Here is a 19703-nt window from a genome sequence, read left to right as displayed (position 1 = left end):
GGGGTACTGGTTAGTTCATAATGTTGTTGCACCTACAGGGTTGCAGATCTCTTTAGCTCCTTGGATACTTTCTCTAGCTCCTCCATTGGGGGCCCTATGATCCATCCAATAGCTGACTGTGAGCATCCACTTATGTTTTTGCTAGGCCCCGGCCTAGTCTCACAAGAGACAGCTATATCAGGGTCCTTTCAGCCAAAGCTTGCTAGTGTATGCAATGGTGTCATAGTTTGGAGGCTGATTATGAGATGGATCCCTGGATATGGCAGTCTCTAGATGGTCCATCCTTTTGTCTCAGTTCCAAACTGTGTCTCTGTAACTCCTTCCATGGGTGATTGTTCCCAATTCTAAGACGGGGCAAACACTTTCTTAATCTATATTCTATCTTTGCTGCCCTGTTAACTTCTGGGGAGCACACCCCATAGGGCCACATTTCCTTTCCACTTACACTGTTTAATGCTTTCTATTCTGCAGTTCATAAATCCAATCACTCTGCCTCCAAGTCATGGGGATTCTCCTCTTCCTTCCCTCTCTCTGAGTCCCTTGCCCTAGCATTCTAAAAGTCCTGCCTCCAGCTTTGTGTCCAGTCATTGAAAGTTTGGCAGTTCTTTATTACCAATCATAGCCCCCTGGGGGCAGGCACCCTCAGGTCTAGGAGCACTGCTTTTGAGAACCAAATTAAGACAAAGCATTAGAACCAAATCCCAACAAAGAAGAGGTCATGAATTTAAGAGGGTATAAGAGGGATGGGATAAGGAGAAGTAGGTTTGGGAATAATGCAAATGCGATGCCCATCTATGAAATTCTCAGAATGTCTATAATAAGGTAAATTTTCATATTTTTGTCCACAAGAATGAAGTAAAGGTTTATTTAACTCAAGTAAACATACTTAGCCATTAATCCTGAAAACACCTCCATAACTCTGGTTTCTGGGAACACATTATAGCTTTTAGTAGAAAGTGGGCTTCTCAAATTTCAACTCTGAGACCCCAAAACAAGTTTCTATTTTATTAGGTTATCTGAGACTCTTTAGATGACAAAATAATGTTGATATATGAGAAATATAGACATGAAGTTGTAATATGACACCAGTTTAGTTAATAAGAATGAATTAAACTTGTAAAGCAATTAAAATTAGCATAATCACAGAAATGTGACATGGCAAAGTAATGACAGAAAATTGAATTTACAACTCAATATATACACAGCAGAGACAAAAACCCAAAAATATGAGAATATGATATGCAGTATTGTGCTTTAATAAGGTATACATAAATGTAATATATAAATCTTGTTATAAATTTTTACAAAATATAGGAGCAAAGGTACTTTGTTACAAGGATAGACTTGGCTTTCATTATATTACATAAAATTAGTTTGGTGTGAACAAAACAACTTTATATGTATTCCTTTTAGCCTATGTTATAGATAAAGGTTTTACACACACACACACACACACACACACACACACATAATAAAGAAATACCAAATTTAAGACTGTAAATAAAATAAGTATGTGTGTTTGCCAATGTGAATGCGTGTGTATGTGTGTGTGTGAAGGTGTGTAAACATAGGGTTAGAATTCTGTTACATTTTACTAAACACAGCTGTAGTTGGTGATAATGTGAGGTAAGAGATATTCATTTATTTCATTGCAACAGCCACTTTACATAGGCACTGTATAACACTATGGTGTATATTTTAAATATACAGATTAAAACTTGTTTAAAAGAGTGTGTGTTTCACACTTACACATAATTTTATCTCTATTTATTTCTCTGGTAATCAGGTCTTAAACATCTATAATGATAAAAGATTGGTGCTGATACAAAGGCACACCCATATAGTATATATAGGTTCTACAATATCTATTCATCATAGCACCATAAAGATTTCTTTTATCAGGATTTTCACCTATATCCTTTGTAGGATCTTTTCTATAAATGGGTAAAAGCATTTCTGAGTTTGAAAAGCTTCTAGAGAAATTAATCCAAAGACAGCAGCTGGTTATGATAACTCCTATTTATGCTATTTAGTCAGAGATGCCCGACTGCCATGTAGAACTTTAACAAAGAACAGTTGCTTTTATTGAAAAGCACTGACACTTCCCTTATCCTTATGATGCCTGATGGACATCCCTTGAGCAGGATAAAACTAGCATCTCTGTCTTCACTCTGAGCTGTCTCCTTTTTGGTCAGATTACTATTCACTTCTGCATTGCATAGAGACATGTCAATGAATATAGAATGTGAAAACAAAACAAAAACCAGAAACAGAGCATGCAGTTGATTTCCAATAAATTTACCTAATTCACCTAGTTCTTTTTCAAGAATGAGGTTATTAAGATGAGAGTACACTAGATTTTGGCTTTTGTAGTATCCCTATTCCAGACCACTTAGAAGGCTGTATGGATGAGTCATTACTTTCAGTCATCTATCACCTTGATTACTTAAAAGAGGAGTCCTTCAGACAGAGGACCCCAGGACAATCCACACCATAAACACCTTTATATGGAAGTAACCATCGTGTAACAATTGCCGAGAATATTCTTCAAGCAGAAATTCAGCTCTCAACCCATGGAAACCAGACGTCTAATCAATGACAACAGTGACAGCCTTTCTGTTACAAAGAATTTACATGCGAAAACCCTCACTTATTCAAAGAAATTAAGAAAGAACTTGATAGAGGGGAATAAATGTACTTATAATTTTGTAAACCAACAGGAAGTTTTCTAGTTTTTCTCCTCTGTACGTCTGTCAGAACTTTATGCAAAAGATGAAACAAAAGCAAAAAAAATTAATAAATGTTAATATGAATTGTCAGAACCGTGCCCAATCTACCATGGGATGCTAATTCTTTTCCTAGCTGAACCAGGGCTTCAGCATTTTCAATCTCCCAACATGAGATTTCTGAGGAAATTTCAATTCTTTTCTGTCCATTGTTTCAATATCCTGATAAAAGGTGTAGGCCCATGAATCTTTCCCCACCTAGGTGGATTCATCTGTAGTTACTATGTAGAAACAGAACTATACCAGTTTGACCAAGACTGCTTAAGTATGATTCTAATATATCCTCACAGAAAGCATTCACACGTTTGTACACACCAGGATGGGCTTGATGCTTGTCATCCTCTTCTCAATATAACCATCTTGTATAAAATATTCATTCCTGTCTACTATCAACTTTCTAATTAAGCTCTTGTAAGAGACTAGTTCAGACCTCCCAAGATATAACCTTTAATATAGGACTGCAGTGACAGAGCTGGTTGTGTTTTAGTTTAGCTTTGTGAATAGTAGACAATCAAACTTTTTTGTATTTTTAATTAATTAATTAATTAATTTTTTTTACACTACAGATTGTATTCCTTCACCTGTCCACCCTCTTACTGTTCTACATCCTTTACCCCTGTCTCTACGTGGATGTCTGAACCCCCCACCCCAACTGACCGCTAAATTCCCTGGGGCCTCCAATCTCTTGAAGCTTAGGTGCATCATCTCCGAATGAACACAGACCTGGATGTCCTCTGCTGTATGTGTGTTAGGGGGCTCATATCAGCTGGTGTATGCAGCATGGTTGGTGGTACAGTGTTTTAGAGATCTCGGGAATCCAGATTAATTGAGACTGCTGGTCCTCCTACAGGATTGCCCTTCTCCTCAGCTTTCAGTCTTTCTCTAATTCAACCACAGGGAGTAGCTGCTTCTGTCCATTGGTTGGGTATAAATAACTGCACCGGACTCTTTCACCTGCTTGTTGGGTCTTCCAGAGTGTAGTCATGCTGGGTCTCTTTTTGTTAGCGCTCCATAGCCTCAGTAATAGTGTCGGGCCTTGGGACCTCCCCTTGAGCTGGATCCCACTTTGGACCTGTCTCCAGACCTTCTCTTCCTTAGGCTCCTCTCATTTCCATCCTGTAATTCTTTCAGATAGGAACAATTATGAGTCAGAGTTTTGACTGTTAGATGCCTCCCAAACCCACCCTCAATTGATGTCCTGTCTTCCTGCTGGGGGCGGGGGGGGGATCTAGAAATTCCCTTCTCCTTACTGTCTGATATTTTATTTAAGGTCCCTCCATTTGAGTTCCGAGAGTGTCTCACCTCCCAGGTCTCTGGTGTTTTCTGGAGGGTTCCCACAATCTCCTATCTACCCAGGTTGCCTGTTTCCATTATTTCTGCTGGCCCTTGGGGCTTCAGTCCTTTTCCCTCACCCAATACCAGATCAGGTTCCTCTCTCCCCACCCCACCCCCTCCAGTCCACTTTCCCTCCCAAGTACCCCCTCCCTTCCCACTTGTGATTGCTTTCTTCTCCCTCCCAAGTGGAACTCCTCACTTGGGCCCTTCAGCTTGTTGACCTTTTTGAGTTCTGTGGATTCTGTCTTATTTTTTTTCCTAATATCCACTTGATAGTGAGTACAACCAAACATGTTCTTTAGGGTCTGAGTTACCTCACTCAGGATGATATTTTATAGTTCCATCCATTTTCCTGCAAAACTCAGACTGTCATTGTTCTTAATAGTTGAGAAGTATTATATTGTGTAAATGAACCACATTTTCTGTATCTATTCTTCTGTCTTGGGGCACCTAGGTTGTTTCCAGCTTCTGGTAATCATAAATAAGGCCATATGAACATAGTGGAACACGTGCTGCTGTGGCATGGTGGGACATCTTTTGGGTATATTTCCAAGAGTGGTATAGCTGGGTCTTCAGGTAGATCTGTTTCTAATTTTCTGAGGATGCTCCAGATTGATTTCCAGATTGCAATCCCACCAAAAATGGAGGAGTGTTCCTCTTTCTCCACACTCTCCCCAACTTATGTTGTCATCTTAGGTTTTGATCTTAGCCATTCTGATTGGGGTAAGGTGGAATCTCATGGTCATTTTGATTTGTATTTATCTGATCCCTAAGGACTTTGAACACTTTTTTTTTTTAAGGTGCTTCACAGCCATTGAGATTCCTCAGTTGTAAAATCTCAGTTTAGTGCTATACCCCATATTTTGATTAGGTTGTTTAGATTTTTGGTGATTACATTCTTGAGTTCTTTATATATCTTGTATATTAGTCCTGTATTGAATGTGGGGTAAGTGAAGTTTTTTTTTCCCATTCTGTGGGTTGCTAATTTGTCTTATCGACTATGTCCTTTTCCTTAAAGAAACTTTCCAGTTTCATAAGGTCCCATTTATCAATTCTTGATCTTAGAGCATAAGTCATTGGAGTTCTCTTTAGGATATTTCCCCCTGTGCCAATGAGTTCCAGGCTCTTTCCCACTTTCTCTTCTACTAGATTCAGTGTATCTGGTTATATTTTGAGGTCCTTGATCCACTTAGACTTGACCTTTGTTCAAGGTGGCAAATATGGCTCTATTTTCATTCTTCTACATACACTAAGACAGTTAGACCAGCACCATTTATTGAAGATGCTTTCTTTTTTCCATTGTATATTTTTGGCTTCTTTGCCAAAGATCAAGTGTCCATAAGTGTGTGGTTTTATCTCTGGGTCTTCAATTTTATTCCATTGATTAACATGTCTGACTTTGTACCAATACCATGCAGTTTTTATCACTATTGCTCTGTAGTAAAGCTTGAAGTCAGGGATGGTGATTCCCACAGCCATCCTATTATTGTTAAGAATTGCTTTTACTATTCTTTTTTTTTTGTTTTGTTTTGTTTTGTTTTGTTTTGTTTTGTTTTGTTTTGTTTTTGTTTTGCCTTTCCAGGTGAATTTGAAAACTGTTCTTTCCATATCTTTGAAGAACTGTGCTGGATTTTGATGGGGATTGCATTTAATCTGTAGATTGCCTTTGGTAGGATGGCCATTTTTACTATGTTAATTCTGCCAATCCATGAGCATGGTAGATCTTTCTATCTTCTGAAATCTTCTTTGATTTCTTTCTTGAGAGACTTGAAATTATAGTCATATAGACCTTTCACTTGTTTGGTTAGAGTTACCCCAAGATATTTTATATTATTTGTAGCTATTGAGAAGAGAGTTGTTTCCCTAATTTCATTCTCATACTGTTTATTATTTGTTTATAGGAAGATCACTGATTTTGTGGATAGTAGACAATCATTCTAACTAATTAGTTCATCCCTAGACCAAAGTGGCATTTTTAAACTTTTCAGATCTATTTGTATCTTTAGCATTTTAAAACCGTAGAATATTTTAAAATAAAAACATTTTAAATCTTCTTTCTCAAAATATCATTAGGAGATTTCCCAGCTGAATTTGAGAAATGTTTGAGCTAAGAAAAACTACAAATATGACCTCAGAAGTATTGTGTCTAGGGCAAATAGAGGATAGGGGAAGCAATTATTTCTACATCCTTCGAGTGTTAATTGTGTTTGTAGATGAGAAGATTAAAAAAAACACGGTTAAAAGATCTTTTACATTAAACCGCAACCATTTTCATACCTTCAGCTCTGTTGAATTAAAATAACCACAACAGGGCTTTTTAAATGTTACTAAACCTCTGCAAAAAAAAAAAAAAAAAAAAAAAAAAAAAAAAAAAAAAAGAGGACATGGCCAGCCAGTATTTGTACAATTTGAAAGGGGGATAACTATTAAGGTGAATTTGTCTCCAGATGTATGGAGTAAATCATTTTTAATGTGACTGAACACAGGGTATCTACAGTCTCATAAGAAACTCTTTGAATTCTCTGTAAGTAAAACCAGTAATGGCACTGCTATCCGAGGGTGAACTATGATAATTTAGAAAGGTGCTACCACTGAGAACTTAGAAAGAAGGGGTACAAAATGCTTATTCCTCCCCCTCGAATAAATATTCTTACAATAGGTTGTGAATTTATTTGTTAAACCTATTGTATCTTAGATCTTTCAATAGTTGTATATTTATTTGTTTTTAAAGAGGCTTTACTGGACATAAATATCTTTTAAATTATTAACATGTTTATGTCTGGATTAAAAAATTAATATATGTATATGTGTTATTTAAAATCACAGATATGTTATTTTTATATGAGTCAGCTAAATGTCCATTATGAATAACATCTCCTGGTCTAGGAGTTGTAATCACTTTAAAAGTAATATTGAATCGTAAGTGATAGAGACCATGCTGTAGACTAGAATTGAGATAGGATTCAATGAGAAACCTTGTGACTAGAATTGTATGATTACATATATCATATCCTTAAAAATAGACTTTAATATTTAAATATATATATCCTCATGTTATCTATTCCCAAGAAAGATTTTCCATGTTATCATTTTATATTCATTGATTAAATTTATTGTTGTCTTTTCATAATAATTTTAAGTTTAATTTATTGTGAATAAAATAAACTTAGGCCACGTTAACCAGTTAACTTTACTTGTAATCAATTTGCTATTACATACATGATCTGAATAACAAACCATGTCTCGTGTACATTTTATGCATAGGTAATCAAAGGCCAATTTTTAATTAAAAACACTGTATAAAGACTTAGTTCTTAAAATGGGTAGGATATTCAGGTAAGACAGAAAAGTGGGATAGAGAGTCAGGTCTTAAAGAAATTGCACGAAGGCTATAAAACTATTATAAGGAAAAACCTATTGGCAAAAGAGAAGTTCAAATACTTATTCCTCCATAATAAGAGGAACTAGAGCTGCTCAAAGGCAATAGTGGAGGTGCTCCTTAAATCCTGTACACAACTGTGTAGAGATTAAGATGCTAAAAAGATATGTGATAGATGAAGTCAAGAACTTCAGTAACAGGTGGAATATGCACTAGAGACACAGTGCATGTCACAAAAGCAGCCCACCCTATATTTCCTACAGCTTTTCCTCTTTTAGCTATAATGGTCAACCTTTTTACAGTGTTCACAACTGCTTTCCATTCCTTGGGTAAGTTATGTGCCTTAATGAACTGTTCACTTCTTCTGCACTGTGTCTCTGCTCCATTGCTTGTTGTAGGACACAACATCCCAGACATTCTCAGAGGCGTTCCCTAAATCCCAATATTTACTCCTAGTACATCCTTTTCTTAAATTTTGGTCCATGCTAGTGATAAGAATTAAACTCTTCCTAATCTATGACTAAGGCTTCCTTCCTTTGCTTGGCCAGTATAAACGCTAATACATTTCGACTATTTACAAGCATGGTCTACCAATTCAATCAAAGTACTAAGGCTGTTTACTCAAGCATTATCCACAGCTGCAGGTACACTATTGATCATATGTTGTTTGATGTTAGCATACTCCTGTCACCGTGTCAGTTACTTTGATCACAGGAAGAACCTTACACAAACTTTTGAGGATATGATTGATGGCTATACTGGAGATTTCTATTTGTTTGAAGATAATCCTATTATCAGCATTTAAAGTAGCTAATTAACACTGTTATTTTGACAATATTTAACACAATATTATCTCCTGAAATATTTACATAATTCACAACTAGTGAATCAATAAACAGCAATATAGCTTCATCTTCCTATGTCTAAATCTTGAATTGAAAACTAGAAGATTAAATATGATGAAATGCGTGTAAAATAATTTTTAATTGATGTGAGTTCTTACTGAAAGCTATGCAACACTTACTCTATCTAATGGCAATCAGTTCATTCTGTGTCTACAGATACTGACTTGAGGCTCAGTCAATAGCCAACTGGTTGGCTAGTGAGAGACTAGTAACTAGAGGTGTAGTCAGCATGCCTATAAGATGGGATTATCTACTAGTGAAAAAATGGAACTACAGGAAGAGCAAAACAAGTGTGAGCTGCAAGACTGGTGAACTTGTTAGTAACATATATTAAGTTTATAACCTGCCAGATTTAAAAAAACAAAACAAAACAAAACATATTGATCATAAGTGGTTTATGACAAGGTTAATGGAAAAAATGGAAGTTAATTTTAAAATAATATAAAGAAGAAAACAACAGAGGTAGGAAGAATGAAGAAACAAAAGAACAGACACACACACACACACACACACACACACACACACACAAAGCCAACAAAAAACAAAAACAAAATCAAGAACAACAAAACAAAAGTGATCCCCAGAACTAGGCTCAGGGATTCCCAGAAGATTTGCAAGCAACTTAACTCTAGTGCTTACAGTCTTCCAAGTCTAGTATGCCAATGCCTTTGTTTTACACTACTGGATGTGTATAGAGCTTAGAAATGATTTTTCTCTATGGAAACATAGTAATATTAAGCATTTTAGAACTCAGGAGAAAATTTTCACCATCAGTTCTTTAACCACACATAACATCACCAAGCAGTTGTCTGCTCTTTCTCACAGGATCCCAATGCTGGTTTTGTTCTTGGTGATTGATAGGAAGTTTGGTTCTTAGCACATGCAATCTGCTTGATGACTCTTCTGACATTTCTTTTATTTCTTTCAAGAGTATCTGATTATAAAATTGTACAGTGGGCTGGGAATATTGGCACATGCCTTTATCCCAGGACTGAGATAGCAGAAGAAAGTAGGTAGATCTCTGTGAAGTTGGTGACCAGCATGGTGTACAAAGGTTTCCAAGAATACATCCATGGCTGATGGCTGTTCCACAATGAAACACTGTCTCAATGACACTCTGTGCCAGCAATACTCGCTCCTCCCACCAAATGGAGCTTGGAATGGCAGAAAGGCTGTTAATCTTCCCTAACACAGTCATAAAAGGTAATATAGTACAAACTCCCAATAAGAATTCTCTGACCTTCTGGTTACCTTCTGTTTTCTTGGTAGAGTTCATCACCTGGGAAAGTGGAAAAGATGCAAGGCATGTCATACATTAAATATAATAATGATCCACCTACTTCTCAAGTGGTAAAAATATAGTAGAATGTCTCTGTGTTCTCAGGAGGGCCTTTAGGGTTTTCTTGAATGTCTACAACACTGAACACAGTCAAATCTATAGGACGTGGCTCCATGCTATCTAAGGGTTATAAAGGAGGGAAATTTCACAAGGGAATTAAAAAAAAAAGAGTTTCTGTTTCATAGACTGTATTATTCCTTGGGGTGAACAATCTCCATCCCTTTGTGACTAAATCAAGCCTGCAAAGCCAGCTCATCAGTCATGTTCAGAGAAACCTCTTGTGTCCTTGCCTTTGGATAGCTGGCTAATCAGGCTCCTCCCTGCCGAGCCTTTCATCTCACACTCTTTGTGACTGTGCGTTTCACTGTATGGCAATTAGTTTCCATATCTTCCCTGGAAGCAAAATGTTGGTCATAATGATCACTTCTATCTTGAACAGCTTCTAGAACAGTGAGTAATAAATAGTAGCTTCCACTAATTTGGATGCATGTGATTAAATATACTAGTATCCACTGGTACAGAATCAACCAAAACAGATGTTCCCCAACTTGGAGAAATGACACCGTTTAATTTGTTCAGCCATGCTATATTGTATTACGCTAAATGAAAATGATAAAAAGTGCTTGTTTATACTTTACATTTATTATATCGGAAGATAACCATAGAAGATAATAACTTGCTAAGAATATTTTGTGACCCTAGCTAGGGCTTTACCCTGTCATCACACATCTTGAAAAGAAGAGATAGAAATATTTAATCTGTAATATAGAAAGCATTAAATGATAGACTGGGCTGATTAGGAGTTTACCTGTTTGCTTCACCTACTTTCAGCTTTTTCTGCTTCTAAAACCAACCAGCTAAACTTTTTATGATAACAGATATACTTTGATAAAATATAGGGCAATACTATCTTCTTGTCCTGTGCAATCTAAAATAACAGTGTATTCTGACTCATTACTGTGCTAACAAAAATTCTCCTTCTTGATTTAAAAAAAAAAATGACCTGTGCCACATCTCCATTTATTTAATTTCCCGTACTGTTGTGAATGCTTGATTTTTATTTAGAAATTGTAAAGGGAAAATTGTTATAACAAATCTTGTCATTAATTTCTGGAGTACTTCTGCACCAAATCACTAGACATTTGGCTCCGCTATCAGAAGAATTAGGTGCATGTCTTCCGAAGTTTTCATGATTCTTTCTTAAATAATTTGATTGCAACAGGTTAATGTCTTAAGGGTGATGCTGTCTAATTCCTTTCTGTACTTTCACCAAAGTTCTTCACCTTAAAAATGAGTACATGCCTTCTGTATTACTCTAACATGTCTAGATATTTACAGAAAATGCGTATCAATAAAGCACAGGAAGCAACTAGCAGGTTCCTACAGTGGTACCCTTGTTCCCAGCATGGATATGCAGTGCCTCCTCAGCACAGCAGTGATGATCGATAAACAGAGAAGCCAGACCTTTGTTGCTAGCACTCCATGCAAGAGGTAATTTCCCTCTTCCCTCTTCCTTCTCCTGTGTTCTGACTTGTTAGTGGCTAGGTATGCATAGAGATGGAGTGAAAGCCCTGGGGTGGAAAGACTGGTGATGCTGAAGCTAATAGCCTGACAGTGGTACAATCTTTTCCTGTGAGAAACTACCTGGCTCTGCACTTATCACATCCTGACAGTGAGCAGACTCCCTACAGCTGTCTCTATCAGCCACATCTTTTCAAAAATAATATTGTTTCAGTAGTTAAGTTTTAAAAATGCTTAACTTTTTTCTCAGTTTGAACTTTTTGCCCTATTTTTGCATTATATCTTTTCAAACAAATTTCCTGTCAAGTTACAGTTTACATTATATTCACTTTTAACCAGTGTCTCTGCCTGTGACTAATCCAGAGATAATTACAGTGCCAATCCTATTGACAAAATCGAAACACCGAAATGGAAAAAGCCTACATTTCCACTCTCTTTTCCTAATAATATTAACCTGTCACTTCAGAGCTATATCAAAAATTCCCTGGATTCCTTCCTTAAATCAAATTGCCCAAAGCCCTAAGAAATCACATTTTCATAAGCAACTTAGTCAGGCTACATCTACACGCCTCAGGAGGAAGATTACCACATTGCCTCCATCCCCAACTTCTCTCATGTGATATTAAAACTTTGGAAACTGGATTATATAGGTCCACATCCCCAAGATTTAGAGGTACTTCTAATTAGCTTCTCAAGCTCTGCTTAACATGGAAACTACCCAGTTTCCATTTCAAAGGCACCATGATGGAAATGTGCATGTCTTTTATTTAAGAACCCCAACACTTGTATCTGCAGTCTTTTCCATATAAAACTTAACATCATGGAAAAAAAAAGAGCAGGTGAGAGAGCAATAAACATGAAGAATTTTCAAGAGATGAAGAAAAAACATTCATGAAACAATTTACACCTTGCTGCCTCATTTGAATTTTAATAGGCAAACTTCTACAATAGTCGCATGCTGGAAGGAAATATTGAGTGAAAAAAAGTCACAGAAGACATTACCAGGTAATTATCATAAAATTTAAAATGCATATCCCATTGTACATATACAGTGCTTTAAAAGAAATCATAGAATCATAAAAAATGCCAAGGTTAGAACAGAAATGCTGTATCAAATGGGAGACACAAGTCTTAGTATCTGGATAAGAACATTTCTTTAGCATTTTATATGAAAGAACTTTCAATGATATGGGTAAATAATACAGCATTAAGTTCCAAATCAAATGCAATAATGAAATGTTTTATAAAATGTGGTACAATGTGGAGTAGTTTCCTCTAAGTTCTTAAGAGGGTACCTAAGATAGAGGAAAATAAAAAGAAATCCAAGCAAGAAGAGGGAGAGAAGTAAATATCAAAACCATTTTCAAGCTTTTAATTAATAGGAGTATCAGTCAATAACCTAAGTTCTACGTAAGACCATGTGAACATCTATGAAATCCTTCTGGAAGCTGGTTGAACCACTAACAATAGGTATCTAAGCACGTAGAAAGAACACAATGTCCATACAAACCTAAAAGCAGATTAAAAGTCAACATCCCTACAGTGAGGTTTGATTTTATGCCAGAACTAGGCTGTTACCTGCAGCATTATTATGTTGCACATGTAATTATGTGTACATTTATAGTTCAATGAAAATATATGTGCTAAAGATTTGTGTATTCATAATAATGTTTTTTATTTAGAAACAACATTTGATTTATTAAGCATTAGTAAATTAGAAGGAAAGTTTTAATCACAGACTGTGTATTAAAAACTTGAGAGTCAGTTCACAGAAAATGGAAAGACTTCAAAATTACAAAGAAGTGGGAAGATGTTCTACCTCATAAAGACATGGACAAGCTAGAGAGATGATTCAGTGAATAAGCAAACTGGCCATGCAAGCTAAACCTGATTTTCAATCCCTAAAAGCTATGTAAAAGTCAAGCATGGCCATGCAATCCTATGCCCCAGCACTGTAGGGGCAGAGAGGGCAGAACCCAGTAGGTGGCAGGACCGAAAAATAGACAAAATGTTGAGCTTCAAATTCAGAGATCTTGTTTGAATAAAGTAAGATATACAGAGATAAAGGAAGACACTCACCATTCTCCACTGACTGCTACATGAATGTGCATCCACACAGTTATATGCACACAACATGAACACACAAGGAAAGAAAAACTGACAGAATGGAGAAATGAAGGAAAGATGGGAGGTAGAGATGAAAGAACCAATTAGAAACCACAACACCAATAACACATTATTTTATAATTATTATTCCTAAGGACCAGAAAGTGGAATGATAATTAATAAATATATTAAGACTAAATATTTGTATGTCTTTGATTGGAAAATTAATTGGTACAGCCATTTTAGGAATCTCCCAAAATGTTAATACATACTAACATTTTACCTCATTTTTTACTTCCTATGATTCATTATACACATGGGTAAAGATTTACATATATCTATATCTATCTCTATCTATATCTAATCTATATTTATATAGATAGATATTCTACATACAGGAATTATAATTACATAAGATAACATACTAAACAGCAGGTTCAAATACAAATAGTTAAATAAAAGAAGTATTATAAAAGCAATGAAGAGAAAATGTTATACTGTGCATGTGTCTATGCTTAGCAAACATAATGGGAATAACACATGAAGTTGCACACACAGACTTCTCTACATAACCATGCATTCTGGGATGCTTATAACTTCATAGAAAATTCCTGGAAATTTTGATATATAAGTATCCATATATGTGTGTGCTTCAAGTCTGGGAGTCCAGAGTATACACCACTTCACTAAGTTCTCAGTGTTTATGTCTATACTAACCAAGTAATGAGGTTTCCTGTGTTCTTATTATTTAAACAATGCAGTAGTGTTATAGTAGTTCAACATATATTGAGAATTTATATTGCTTATAGTGTTTGCTTTTTTTTATTTTGTAAACTAGTATGAACAAATATTTACGTAGGATTTATATCCCCATATTTTCCCTTATCCTCTCAAATTCCAAATCAAATTCATGATGTCTTATTAGTGTTATACACACACAAACACACACTCTGTTGGATAGATTAGATATAGAAAGATGATAATCAGACTGATAGATGAAAAAATAGATAGACAGATAAAATCCTGAGTTCATTTATTGCTGCTTTTGTACATGTGTGTAGGGTTAACAATACAGTACTGTACTACCTACCAGGGAATCCATCCATTGAGGAAACTAAATTCCCTCTCTGAGCACTGATGATCTATCTGTAGCACTTCATCTAGTGGTGAGACCTTTGAAGTATCTGACATCTTCATTCGCATGTTGGCTAGAGTTGCCTTTATACAGTTCTTGCTTATACAACCATACTGTTGAGTTTTCACTGGTGTAACATCCTTACCACTTCTAGGAGTCACAATCTTGCAGCAGGCATCCTGGTTCTGTGGTTTTAATAAACTTTGCACCCCTCCTCTGCAATGGTCCCTGACCTGTAAGTATAGAGTATGCATTGTAAATGTAACCTTGCTAAAATCTTACCAAATATAAACCTCATTCCTTCCCCCTCACTACCCCATCAGTTATGTTTCAATGTGAATTGGACTTAATTCAAGCTGAAACATCACATTTTCCTGATTCAAGAGATTTCTGGATTTTCTTCATATTGGGATTATTCTATCTCTTCTTCTGAATTTCATGGCTCAGATTCAATCTGGCATTTACCCACTAACTTTCCCAAGTCTCTCATTTACCTGTTTATCCTACAGATTCTGAGGCTTCTCAGTCTTCAGAGACAGGGAAATCAATTTCTTACAGTATAACTCTTTATGTACATTTCCCGTGGGTTCTGCCTCTTTGGAGAACTCAGGATGATGCAATACCTAAGAAAATTTTACTGCATTCTTATTGCTTGAAGATGTGGCAGAGCAGAGTACAATTAATCCTTTAAGGGAAGCAAGCAAAGCATTCCCAATATATGCCATACCTCTCATTGTTCCTTTTCTAGGATTTATATAATTTTCAGGAGAAAATAACATAATTAAAAACAAAATAAACTGTGCCCCTCTTGCACGCTATTCCCTGCACCTCAGGTGTAAGGATTGCATTGCAGTTATAACAAATGACATTATACAGTTTCTGCTTCTGCGCCATATTGTGGCCACCCCACTGTCAATTATTCTCTGCATTTTCATCACCTGTGGACTATGGTAATAGACTGTGACTACAGAAACAAAAAATATTCTTTGATTAGGGGTGAGATGTACTTATCTGTATTTATAATGAAAATAATTTACAAATTATTTTCATTATATGTATAAATTATATTGGTAATTTATATATGTATAAATTATATTGATTAACTTTGTTATCTGTATGTATATATGTATATGTGAGTATATGTATATGTATGTGTATATATGTCATATACACATATATACATATATATATGTATACACACACACACACACACACACACACACACACATATATATATATATATATATATATATATATATATATATATATTTAATTTTATGCAGTTTACATACCTTCTCCTGCTCTTCCCCTTCACGTTGTCCATCCCACTATTTCCCTTCCCTTTTTCCTCAGAGAGGAAGGACCTCCCTTACGTAGCTCCCTCACCAGGGCACATCAAGTCTGCATAGGATTAGGCACACCTCCCACTGAGGACAGACACTGTAGCCCAGCTAGGGTAACCTATTATACAAACGTGCACCAGCTTTAGGCATAGTTCCCACTCCAGTTGTTTGGTGACCCACAAGCAGACTGGGCTACACGTCTGCTGCATCTATGCAGGACTCCTTGATCTAGCCTGTGTATATTCTTTGGACGGTAGTTGTGAGAGACTCCAAGGGTCCACATCCACATTAGTTTACTTTCTTGGTCCTCCTGTGGAATTACTATCCCATTTGGTGCCCTTAATTCTTCTCACACTTCCATATGAGTTACTGAACTCCATCCAATATTTGACTGTAGGTCTCTGCATTCGTTTCTGTTAGCTGCTGGGTGGAGCCTATCAGAGGACAGTTTTGCAAGGCTCCTGTCTGAAAGCACAATAAAGTATAATTAATAGTGTCAGAGACTGGTGCTAACCCATGGAATGGGTCTCAAGTTAGGCTGGTTATTCGTTAGCCATTTTGTCAGCCTACGCTATATCCCATATCCCTGCATTTCTTGTAGACAGGATTAATTTGGGTGAAAAGTTTTATGGGTGGATTTATGTCCCTATGACTCCAATGGGGTTTCTCCCAGCTACAGGAGGTAACCTCTTCAAGTTCCATATCCTCACTGACGTGGGTTTCAGCTAAGTTCATCCCCACTGATTCCTGGGAGCCTCCACCATCCCAGGTCTATGGCAAATCCTCCCAATTCTCTGCCCCTACATGCTGCATATTTCCATTATTTCTCCTGGCCCTCTATCCTTCTCTCCTCTCTCTCCCCACACCTCATTCTGTAAATTCCCCACGTTCCCATCTCCAATCACTCTTCCACCTAGTATAGTCCTTCATCTGCCACCTAGGATTATTGTATTTTCCCTTCTAATTGAGAGTCAAACATTCTTGCTTAGGCTTTTCTTTTGTTTAGGATGTTTGGGTGTATGAAGTGTGGAGTTGGTATACAGTACTTTATTGTTGTCCAGGTTGTGATCTACTGGCCAGACACAACACTTTATGGCTAATATCCACTTATAAGTGAATACATACCATACATGTCCTTTTGGGTATCAATTATCTTATTCAAGTTCCATCTATTAGCCTACAATATCCATAGTGGCTGAATTGTATTCTGCCTACATATTCTTTCTCCATTCGTCTGTACAGTGATATCTAGGTTGTTTCCATTTTCTGGCTAATATGAATTGGCTGCTATGACCACAATTGAACAAGTTTCCATGTGGTATAGTGGGACACTTTTTGGGTATAGGCCCAGGAGCAGTATAGTATACCTTGTTCTTCAAGTAGAATTAGTCCTGGTTTTCTGTGAAACTGTCAAATTGATTTCCAAAGTTGTTGTGCAGGTTTATACTCCCATCAGCAACTGAGCAGTCCCCTTGTTTAACAGCCTTGCAATCATGTGCTACTTGAGTTTTTGGTCTTAGCCCTTCTGGTGTGTACAAGACAGAATCTCAGGGTCATTTTGATTTGCATTTGCTTGATCACTAAGGACATTAAACATTTGAGTGCTTCTCAACCATTCAAGTTCCCTCTGCTGAGAATTCTCTGTGCCCCATTTGTTTTGTTTTGTTTTGTTTTGGTTTTGGTTTTTTGAGACAGGGTTTTTCTGTGTAGCCCTGGCTGTCCTGGAACTCACTTTGTAGATTAGGCTGACCTCGAACTCAGAAATTCTCCTGCCTCTGCCTCCTGAGTGCTGGGATTAAAGGCGTGTGCCACCACACACGGCTGTGCCCCGTTTTTTAATTGGGTTATTTATTTGGGTTGCTGGGGTCTAACTTCATGAGTTCTTTATATATTTTAGATATTAGGTCTATGTTGGATCTATGTAGGGATGGTGAAGATCCTTTCTCAAGCTGTAGGCTGGTACTATCGTGTTATCCAATTGACAGTATCCTTTTGCCTTAAAGGGGATTTTCAGTTTCATGAGGTCTCATTTATCAATTGTTGATCTTAGGAGCCTGAGCCATACATTGGCATTCTGTTCAGGGATAAGTTTTTCTGTATTAATGAGTTCAAAGTTTTCCTCTACTTCCTTTTCCATTATATTTAGTGTATCTGGTTTCACATTGAGATCTTTGATCATCTTGGATTTGAGTTTTGTGCAGGGTAATCAATATAGATCATTTTACAGTTTTCTACATACAGACATCCAGTTAGACCAGCATCATTTGTTGAAGATGCTTCTTTTTTGTTTCACTGTATGGTTTTAGATTCTTTATAAATAATCAAGTGACCATAGGTCTGTGATTTTAATTCAGGGTCTCTGATTCAATTTCATTGAGCATCCTATCTGTTCCTTTACTAATACCATGAAACTTTTATTACTATTGCTCTGTAGTACAGCTTGCCGTCAGGCATGATGATGCCTCCAGAAGTTATTTTATTGTTCAAGATTGTAGTAGCTCTCCTGCTATTTTTGTTTTTCTATATGAGTTGATAATTGCAATTTCAAGGTCTTCAAATAATTGTTTTGTAATTTTGACCAGAAATGCATTGAATCTCTACATTGCTTTTGCTAAGATGGCCATTTTGGTTAATCTTACTGATTAATGGCCATGGGAGCTCTTTTCAATTTCTGATATCTTCCTAAATTTCTGTCTCTAACAATTTGAAGTTCTTGTCATACTGGTCTTTTACTTGCTTGGTTAGAATAATACCTAGATTTTTTTTTATTATTATTATTAAAGGCTATTATACAAAGTGTTGTTCTTGAAATTTTTTTGTGGCTTATTTATCATTTGTAGAAAGTAGGGCTATTGATTTTTTTGAGTTAATTTTTTATCCGACCACTTTGTTGAATTTGTTCATCGGCTGTAGGAGATCTCTGATAGAATTTTTTGGGTTGCTTATGTTTACTATCAAACTATCCATGAATAATGATACTTTGACTTCTCTCTTTCTAATTTGCACCCTTCATCTCCTCTAGTTGTCTTATTTAGAAATTTGAATATTATAGTGAATATATAAAGAGAGTTGGCAGCTATGTCTTGCCCTTGATTTTATTGAAATTGCCTTAAGTTTCCTTTCACATAACTTGTTGTTTGCTATTGCCTTGGTGTATACTGCTTTTATTTTATTTAAGGATGTGACTTAACCATGACCTCTCTAAGACTTTTTTTTTAAATGGGTGTTGGATTTTATCAAAGGCTTTTTTAAAATCATCGAATGAGAAGATAATGTGAGGGTTTTTTGTTGTTGTTGTTTTTTTCAGTTTGTTTATATGGTGGGTTATGTTCATGGATTTTCATATAGTGAAACATCCCTGTGTCCATGAGATGGAGCGTACATGATCACAGTGGATAATTTTTCCATGTGTTTCTAGACTCGATTTGCTGTATTTTATTGAAGTTTTTTGTTTGGTTGGTTAGTTTTTTGGTTGTTTGTTGTTGTTGTTGTTTTGTTACATAAATCTTCATAAGAAAAATTGGTCTGAAATTTTGTTTCTCTTTTGAGCATTTTTGCATTTTACTGCTTATATTAAATTTAAATATGTGACTTATATCCATGATCTCTCTAAGACTTTTTTTTTTTAATGGGTGTTGGATTTTATCAAAGGCTTTTTTTTAAATTAGGTATTTTCCTCCTTTACATTTCCAATGCTATCCCAAAAGTCCCCCATACCCTCCCCCCCACTCCCCTACCCACCCATTACCACTTTTTGGCCCTGGGGTTCCCCTGTACTGGGGCATATAAAGTTTGCAAGTCCAATGGGCCTCTCTTTCCAGTGATGGCCGACTAGGCCATCTTTTGATACATAT

Source organism: Mus caroli, chromosome 16, assembly GCF_900094665.2.
Source record: "Mus caroli chromosome 16, CAROLI_EIJ_v1.1, whole genome shotgun sequence".
Lineage (NCBI taxonomy): Eukaryota > Metazoa > Chordata > Mammalia > Rodentia > Muridae > Mus > Mus caroli.
Note: the sequence above shows the minus strand (reverse complement) of the source record.